Source organism: Acomys minous (assembly GCF_964271855.1).
Source record: "Acomys minous genome assembly, chromosome: 8".
NCBI classification, from domain to species: Eukaryota; Metazoa; Chordata; class Mammalia; order Rodentia; family Muridae; genus Acomys; species Acomys minous.
The window spans coordinates 38043655-38052622 of record NC_140489.1 but is presented as its reverse complement, the minus strand read 5'-3'; the positions used below and the strand labels follow the sequence as shown (position 1 = coordinate 38052622).

The 8968-nt window shown below is 41.7% G+C and overlaps 1 protein-coding gene and 1 pseudogene across 11 annotated transcripts in view; both read left to right on the top strand.

The window, feature by feature from the left end:
* Window positions 1–8968, top strand: part of RAD51B (RAD51 paralog B) — a 528078-nt gene that overhangs the window by 72449 nt on the left and 446661 nt on the right. The gene's annotated exons all lie outside the window — the stretch shown is intronic.
* Window positions 4340–4908, top strand: LOC311604053 (large ribosomal subunit protein P1-like; annotated as a pseudogene). The gene has a single exon. The product of its transcript is annotated as a large ribosomal subunit protein P1-like (transcript).

Genomic DNA, 8968 nt, shown 5'->3' with positions numbered 1-8968 from the left:
TAGTGAAAGCCTCCCACAGGAGTGGTGGGGGGGTCAAGCTGATGAGCCTCTTGCTGATGACAGGGATTTGGAAAGGGTTCCTTTTAAATTTTAATTTTTTTATTTAATGTGCATGAGTGTTTTGCCTACATGTATATTTGTGAATCATGTGACTGCAGTGTCTAAGGGGCCAGAAGGGGCATCAGATCCCCTTGGACTGGAGTTAAAGATGCTTGTGAGCTACCACTTGGGTTCTGGGAATCAAATTTAAATCCTTTGCCACAGCAACCAGTGTTCTTAACCACTGAGCTGTCTCTCCAGCCCCCTGAAAAGGGTTTGTTTGTTTGCTTTTACAAGACATGTCACTTTTATTCATGGATAAATGGCAATATGAATATCCCTTTTGTTGTGCTAAAGCTTTTAACAATGGAATCATATTATTTAGAACCTTAGGACAGTGACTATTTCTGTTTTGTGACCATTACGTCATTAGTTCCTATCCTAGTGTCTGACTAAAGAAAGTATTGCATTAAATGTTTATTTTCCTCAGTGTTTGTCTTCCTTTTAGCCTTAAAAAAAAATAGTTGCTGTTTTTATATCAAACATTTTTGCTGAAAGTCAAATCAGTAATCTAACCACTAGAATTGATGGTTAAAATAGGATCTTTCTTGGAATGAGGTTGTTTTGTTTGAAGCACATGACTTGGGAGACAAGATTTAATTCAACTTAAGCCTATTTAGACTTGCGGTGTTTGTGTTAGTATGTTCTCTGTTGCTGTAACAGAATGCCTGAGATGGAGTAATTTATAAAAGACGTTTATTTTTACTTTGATTTGGGAGGCTGGGTTGTCCCAAAGCATGGTGTTTGTATTGTTTTGGCTTTTGATGAAGGCCTTGTGCAGCGTTAGTACATCATGGTGGGAAGCAGAAGAGAAACTGGGTTTGTGTGAAGAGCAAATAAAGGGGCTCTATTTCTATAGTAGCTAACCCATTACCACAAGAAAACATTGACCCACTCACGAGAGCAAGGCTGACATGGTCTAGAACCTCTTACCAAATTCTGCTTCCCAGCAGTTGCACATTTAAGGGGAAAAGCCTAAACATAAATGCATACATTTCAAATCATGGTAGGTGTATGCGTGCGCGCGTGTGAATGTCTGTGCATGAGTCTGTGCGTTGTGTGCATACATGCGTGCATACATGTGTGTGTGCATGTGAATGTGTGTGTGTGTGTATGAAGAAATGTGTGCTCTTCTGGGACTAGGAAGAGGGGAGGGAGGGGGCTGTGCTCGGGGTATAAAGTAAATCAATAACTAAATAAATCAATTAACTAAAAAAAGAAAAATATGTGGTCTTAAAAACAATAGATTTTATTTAAATTCTAGCAGTGTTAGGCAGGATGGCAAAAGCTTCCAAGTGGTCTCCTTTCCTCTCTCCTTTTAGTTCTCCTCTCTCCTCCCCCCCTTTCTCCTCTCTTTCTCTCTCCTCCCCTCCTCTGTCCTCCCCCCCTCCCTCCCTCCCATCCCTTCCCCTCCTCTCTCCTCCCCCCTCCCTCCCTCCCATCCCTCCCCCTCCTCTCTTTGGGTATTAAATGTAGAGCCTTATATGCACTAGGTAAGTGCATATAGTGAGCTGCACCCCAGCCCAGCTGTGTGTTCGGTAAGGTACTCAACTCATCCCTCTCTCGCTGCCACCTATCCAAGCCTCATGGCATTTCAATGTTTCCTAGGTTGGCCTGGAACCCATGGGCTCAAGCGGTCTGTTGTGCATCAGCTTCCCAGAAGCTGGGAGTACAGGCTGGTACCACTGCACCTGGCTAAGAGTGCTTCTTAAGTACTTTTGTCAAGTATGGTACCGCAGTGTGGGTCTGTACCTTGATAGGAAGTTGATAGGCTACTACAAGAAGACTGTAGGAGCCTAGGTCTCAGGGCAGCCTGGCAATATATTAAGATCCATGCAAGTAAATAAATGACCACTCTACTTTTAAAAATATTTATTTTTATTTCATATGTATGAGTATTTTGCCCATTTGTATATATGTGTATGATGTGTATACCTGGTGCCCTCTAAAGCCAGAAGAGGCTGCTGGATCCTTTGGAATTGGACTTACAGCAGGTTGTAAGCTGTCACGTGGACTCTGGGAACTGAACCTGGGTCCTCTGCAAAAGTGGCAAGGGCTCTTAACTAGCTCCAAATAAACACTGTTGGCTTTCACATCTTAGAGGAAAATTTTATGTAGCCCACTTGCCACTTTATCTTGGACATTCACAACTACAGAAAACAGACTGTCATGGCAGAATGTGAGTAGAGATGGTCCTGTTTTAAAATGCATGTTCATAGCCGGGTGCAGCGGCACACACCTGTAATCCCAGCACTCTGGGACGCAGATGCAGGTGGATCTCTTTGAGTTTCATGCCAGCCTGGTCTACAGAGTGAGTCTAGGACAGCCAAAGCTACACAGAGGAATTATGTCTTGGAAAAAAAAAACACCCAAAATAAAATAATAAATAAATAAACAAAAAGGGTGTGCTACCATATCTGGTTGAAAAATAAGTAAGTAAGCAAGTAAATAAGTAAATAAATAAAATGCATGTTCATGTTGCACATTTGGTTGAGGAATACCCAAGATTGCCTTGGGATTTGGAGACATTTTGAACTTCACTGATAACAGAATCACTCTTTACTCATGTTTTACAAATATACAAGGAACTCTGGACATGTTGACGGAGTGAAATGGTACCTATCTCAGGCAAATGGAATCAGAGCCTGGAGATACAGACTACACAATACTTGTAGTATTTTTGCTTCCATGGTGAATTTTGCTATTGTTTCTGCAATTGGAATCCTGCATACTTTCCTGAAATGAAATGCTATTCATTTGGTCTGAAATCAGGCGAGGGTTGTACTAACTGTGCCATCATCTGCTTATCAGAAACTTGAGGCTTTTCTTTTTTTCTATGGTAGGTAGGTTGGTATTGTCAAGTGAAAATTTCATAAACCTTTAAAAATAGGGGTTGAGTATTAAGTGGCTTGTTTATCAAAATAAGGGAATTACTTTTAGCTTTTGATATAGTATCCATTTTTTCACAAAGGATTATACCCTCTGGTTTCCAGGCTTGGATAGGGAGGAGTTGGAACACGGAGTCTGTTTGCTCTTGACCCTTCATGAGAAGGCAGCAGGAGTACTTCTTCACCATGGTGAGATTTGGGGCTTATCTGGATTTAGAACATATTTTACAGCACTCGTGGTAATTTATGTAAATAGCAGTTGACATTATGCTATCTATACTCCTGTTTTGTGAGGTGATCTCATGTGGTTTCTGAATTGTTTATGGTTTACCCTGAAGGAGCCTCATTGTCATAGGGCATCTTTCATAGCTTACTGCTCATTTGCAAAATAGTGATACTTGCCTCTCGTTTTATTAAACTGATGGAACCATTTTCTAGCATATGGAAACATTTTCTTGTTCCTCATGTTCTTTTAACAAATAACCTCATGTGACTTACAAACGTTATAAAAGCAGTAGATATTTCCAAATACTTTGTAAATGATTAAACTAATATATTCTTAGGTACCAAAAAAGGCTTCCTAGAGACTAAGAGGGTTAGAATGAAAATATAGCCATGCTTTTAAAGAAGCCCAGGTCTTTCCATGTATGTTCCAGGCTTATAATAATAATAATAATAATAATAATAATAATAATAATAATAATAATAATAATAATAATAATTTTAATTGTTAGTATCACACCAACATTTTCACAAAAGGTTTGAGTTATCTTCTTAGGTAACCAGATTTTATACAACCTATGTGTATAAATTTCCTTTAGTTTTACTTATTGAGAAAATGATTACTAGAAATAATCACTTCAAAACTTCTGAAATGTGGTAATATATTTTCAAGTATCATTGTCAATATTAAGTACACAGGAGTAATATTTCAAACAGTGACAAAATCTATGCCTAGAAAAGTAAATGAAGAGTGTCTATAAAATTAATAAAGGGACATACAGTGAGAGAAATAATGCTTGATTTTGTTACACATTCTAATGATGTACCTGAACAGAACAAGACCACTTATAATAAAGATTAGCATCATTTTATTGATATTGGATGCATGCCCTGTGGTTTAAACTTGCTCCTAAATGATGTCTTGACATTTGGCTGTGCCCAAAATGTCTTTCGAAGGCCAGATTGCTGTTCTCAAGGGGGGAAAGGTGACATTCATCCTTATATTAAAACTAAGATAGCTTTTCCTCAGCTGCCACCAAGGTGCTTGGTCCCTCTAAGGAAGCTAAGGCTGCGTTGGGGTGAGGCCCTCACTTCATCTAGTGGCTAGCACCATGCTGGCAGTCCACAGCATGGCCTCCGTCTCCCAGCTCGCCTGCATCTTCTTCACCCTCATCCTTCACAACAAGGAGGTGATGGTGCCTGTCACAGAGGATAAGATCAATACCCTCATTGAAGCACCTGGTGTCAATGCTGAACCTTTCTAGCCTGGCTTGTTTGCAAAGGCCCTGGCCAATGCCAACATTGAAAGCCTCATCTGCTATGTAGGGGCTGGTGGGCCACTCCAGCTGGAGGTCCTGCCCCAGTCACCGCTGCTACCCCAGCTGAGGAGAAGAAAGTGGAAGCAAAGAAGGAAGAATCTGAGGAGTCTGATGATGACATGGACTTTGGTCTTTTTGACTAAACCCCTTTTGTTAACATGTCCAATAAAAAGCTGAACCTGGAAAAACAAACAAACAAACAAACAAACAATCAAAAAGCAAAACTTAAGGTAGAATATGGGATTCCTCTGAAAAATTGGCAAGAAGGAGGAGTAGCAGAAGAGGAAGAGAGAGAAGCATCTTGCTGTCCAGAAGTGAAGAAGGAGGTGAAAATATCAGGGCCTCTAATATTCAGGAACACTGCATGTAAGAGATTGGGCTTAGATAGGCACTCTGAGGTTTCCAGGAGTAAAAGAAAAAGCATATTTTTTTTTTCCAATTTGATCTCTGAATCTGATGTTTTTTGACATCCCGAACAATGCTTATAATTATATCAGCTGTTTGTGACTTCATTAATTCTATAGATATTCTAATGCCTAGTAAAGAACACTGTCCTAAGTATTGCAAAAAGAGCAAGATTAATAAGATATTGCAGCCATCTTTGGAGAACTTATTACCTAGCCAGGGGAAAGTAAGTATTCAGGCATCTGTACAACAGAGAGGATTTAATCATGAGGTATGAGGCAGGTTCAGTTGTGTCGTGAATGTGAATGCTTTATGGAGCAGGGGAGTGTGAACTGGACAGCATGTGAGGAATGGGATGATGAAGATGGAGTCAGGTTATGGCAAAGAAAACGGCATGCACTGAGATGAAGCTAAGGTAGAAAGGTTGGGCCTTGATGTGGTGGAGGATGCTCAGTTCAGAGAACAGCATCCTCTTTGTCTTTTTTTTAACCCCTTTATTGTTAGTGTTTGGAATTTTGCTTTGTTTTGTTTTTATCCCTTGCCCTTAAACCAAGAAGAAAACAAACAGATGGTGTATTATATGAATTTAAGCACCAGTATCTCCATTCAGCCTAATTGAAATGTTAACTATCTTAAAAATGTTAAGTATTTGGCATATGTAAGATGATTATGAACAAGATCTAGTTCCTGCCCTCAGAATGCACGTAATCAGTTATAAGAAATTTCATTTATGAAATTTGAATTATATCAGTAAGCTCTGCTTCAAAGCTCAGTTGTGTATAATGTTTTATATCATCACTGAAACTGTAGGGTTAAACTGTTCACTGTGTTCATCAGTAACCACATGTGAATAGTGAATGAAAATTACATTCACTTGCACTAGTGAAAAATTCACTTGCACTAGTTACGTTCCAGGTGCTGAGTAACCACATTTGGTTAGTGACTAGAATACCAGCCAGCATAAATATTAGATAGTACCAGTTTGTAGAAATCCCCACTGGGAAATGGCATTCTCGAGGTGTATATCATATTTAATTGTGTCAGTCATATAACTGGCCTGTCATTCATCTATTCCACCGAACTCCATTAAATGCCTGCTGTGGTGGCTAGTGTTGCCAACATGATAGAGTAAGAATCACCTGTGAGGTTGGCCTCTGCGCACGCTTGTGGGGAATTATCTGGGTTATGTTCATTGAGATGGGAAGGCCTGCCCATTGTGGGTGTCACCGTTCTGTGGCTGGCATCCTGGACGGTAACTGGATAAAGGAGGTTGAGCCACATGCACGCAGTCATTATTCTTTTCTCCTGAGTGTGGCTGTAATGTGGCCAGCTACTTCAGGGTCCTGCTGCCTTGACTTCCTGCACCCTGAATTAAAGCTAAAGAAACTCCTCTTCCATAAGTTGTTTTTGTCAAGGTTATTTTGTCACAGCAACAGAAGAAGAAACTTAAGACAGAAATTGGTATCAGAAGTGGGGTTGTTGTTGAACCTGACCATGCTGTTCTTAGGCCTTTGGAACTGGTTTTTGGTAAGAATGTGAAAGACTTTGGAACTTGAGGCTAAAAAAGCTCATTGAATGCTACAAGCAGAGCATAATGGGCCATTTTAAGGGACTCTTGAAAGACAAGAACGCTGAGAGAATTGTGAATAGTGGGGCGTGGCTCACGAGGTTTCAGAGGGAGAACAGGAACACTATCAGGAGCCATGCTAGAGGCCATCAGTGTGATATTTTGAGCAAGGACCTGATTTTATTCTGCCTGTGTCTTGAGGACTTAAGTGAGGTTGATTTTGAAGATAATGAGCTAATTGGTCAGGCAGAGAGAATTTCAAGCCAGTGCCAGGAAAGCAGCTGTCATTGTTAAAATGATCAGTACTATTAAAGAGAAATTTTAGCAAAGGTGTCTTGAGGGCAGAATCTCACTCCTTGATGCCTTCATTTTGTAAAGATCCAGGTTTATTTAAAAGAAGAAAGCCTAAAATGAAGGAATTTCCTGCTTCTCAAAAGTAATTGCTGAGGAAAGTCTTTTTCCAGGGTCAGCTCAGAAACGGACGCACCTGTGATCCAAGGGGACCAGGCTCTATCCACAGCTGGCAGCAGGTTTGGGAAGATCGTGTGTGTGTGTGTGTGTGTGTGTGTGTGTGTGTGTGCGCGCGCGCGCGCGCGCGCGTATACACACACATACACACATATATATAGTGCTGGGGTTAATGGCATGAAAGATGTAAGACTGAAGGAATCATGGAGAAAAGCTGAGGCCATGTGTGTCAGGGTCAGAGTCCCTACAGGTCCTGAGAGGAGACTGCATGAAGCCGCAATGGTGAGGGTGAAGATGTAATGGAGACCCCAGGCTGTTGGAGATGCCAGCACCACTGGACCCCTGCCAGGCAAGCTGCATTCTGTATGGAGAACTCAAAAGAGTGGTGTGTGCTGTAGTCAGCAGTGTAAGGGTGGGGCTTCTGGAGCTCTTTGAAACATCGCCAATTTCATCAGGAGCCAGCCCTAGGTGTCAGATAAGGAGCTACAGGATTTGGTGTTTGCCCTGCTGGGTTATGGTTTTGCTTTGGTGTGATTGTTTTCTGCTATGCCCTGGTCCTTCCATTTTGGGATAGGAATGCTTATTCTGTGCCATTATATTTTTGAAGTTTGTAACTTACCTTTGATTTTATAGGAGCTCACAGTTAAGAGGCCAAGGACTTTTAAAGTTGTTGGCACTGTTAATGGCTATGGGTACTTTTTAAATAGGAATATATTTTCTTTCATTATGACATGATGAACGTGAGACATGGGGGACAAGGAATGGAAGGTTATGGCTTACTGCTGGTACGTTTAAGTGTCAAGCTGATAAGCGGTAGGGTTGTGATGGACAGTGCTAATCAACTGACAGACTCTAGAATCAGCTGGGAGTTGGCCTCTGGGTGTGCACACAGGGCATTATCTGTGTATTGCTAACTGAGCTGCTCACTGTAGGTACCACTATCCCTCGGTTGGCATCCTAGACTGCGTAATTAGAGAAAGGAAATGGAGCAACATTCATGCGTTCGTTGTTTTCTTCTGACTGCAGGTGCAATATGGCCAGAGCTACTTTAAGCTTCTGCGGCCTTGACTTCCCTGCCACGGAGAACCTTCTCAAAGTCGCTTTCCTTAGGGCATTTTACCACAGCGGCAGAAAAAGAAGCTAAGACATGTAGCATGTGTCTTGTGTTTTGCTAGAGACGGGCGGAAGATTCCTTTCATTCCCCTGAGAGATTGAGATAAGGCAATCGATGATAAAATAGGAGCTGGCAAGCAGCAACCTCGAAGGGGAAAGGAAATCTAGAAAGGCTTGAGAAGTACAGAGGCAAGATCCAAAGTCCTGCCCCTAGGGAGTGTTGAGTAAGCTTTGGCTTGATTACGTTTGGCTTGATTAAGTTGAGAGGGAGTGGGAGAAAGCGTGATTAAAGCAACGAAAAACACCTGGATGTGAAGCCGTGGCATATGGGAGGGACTGAAATGTTCAGTGTGCCTGGAGTCCAGGCAGGCGCTAGTGTCTCTACGCAAAGTGTTTCTTTATTTTGATGTTTTTCATAACTGAAGGGAAGCCTACAAGGAGAAGCCCCTGTACTCCCAGCTGCTTGGACGGCTGGGTCAGGAGGATCACTTGAACCTCAGCATTGGTCAGCCGAGTGAACCAATGCAGGCAACAGAGTGAAATTTAAAAACAAAGATGTTATGTCCTGAATGAAAAAAGGCCCTGGCTCCTCCCCACTGTTTGGGAAGCTGCTTTAATATTTTAAAACATTTTATTTATTTCTGTGTATTTCTATTCGAGTGTGTTGGTGTTGTACATGCCATGATAATGTGTGGAGGTCAGAGGACAACTTGTAGGGTCCGTTCTTTCCATCCACCATGCGGGTCACAGACACTTCACTCAGGTTGTCAGGCTTGGTGGCAGGGGCCTGTACCTGCTGAACCAATTTAATTGTCCTTGCTGGGGGGGTGGGGGGGTGGGGGGGTGGGGAATAGGGGGGAAGGGTGGCTTAAGTTTTTTTTTCTTAT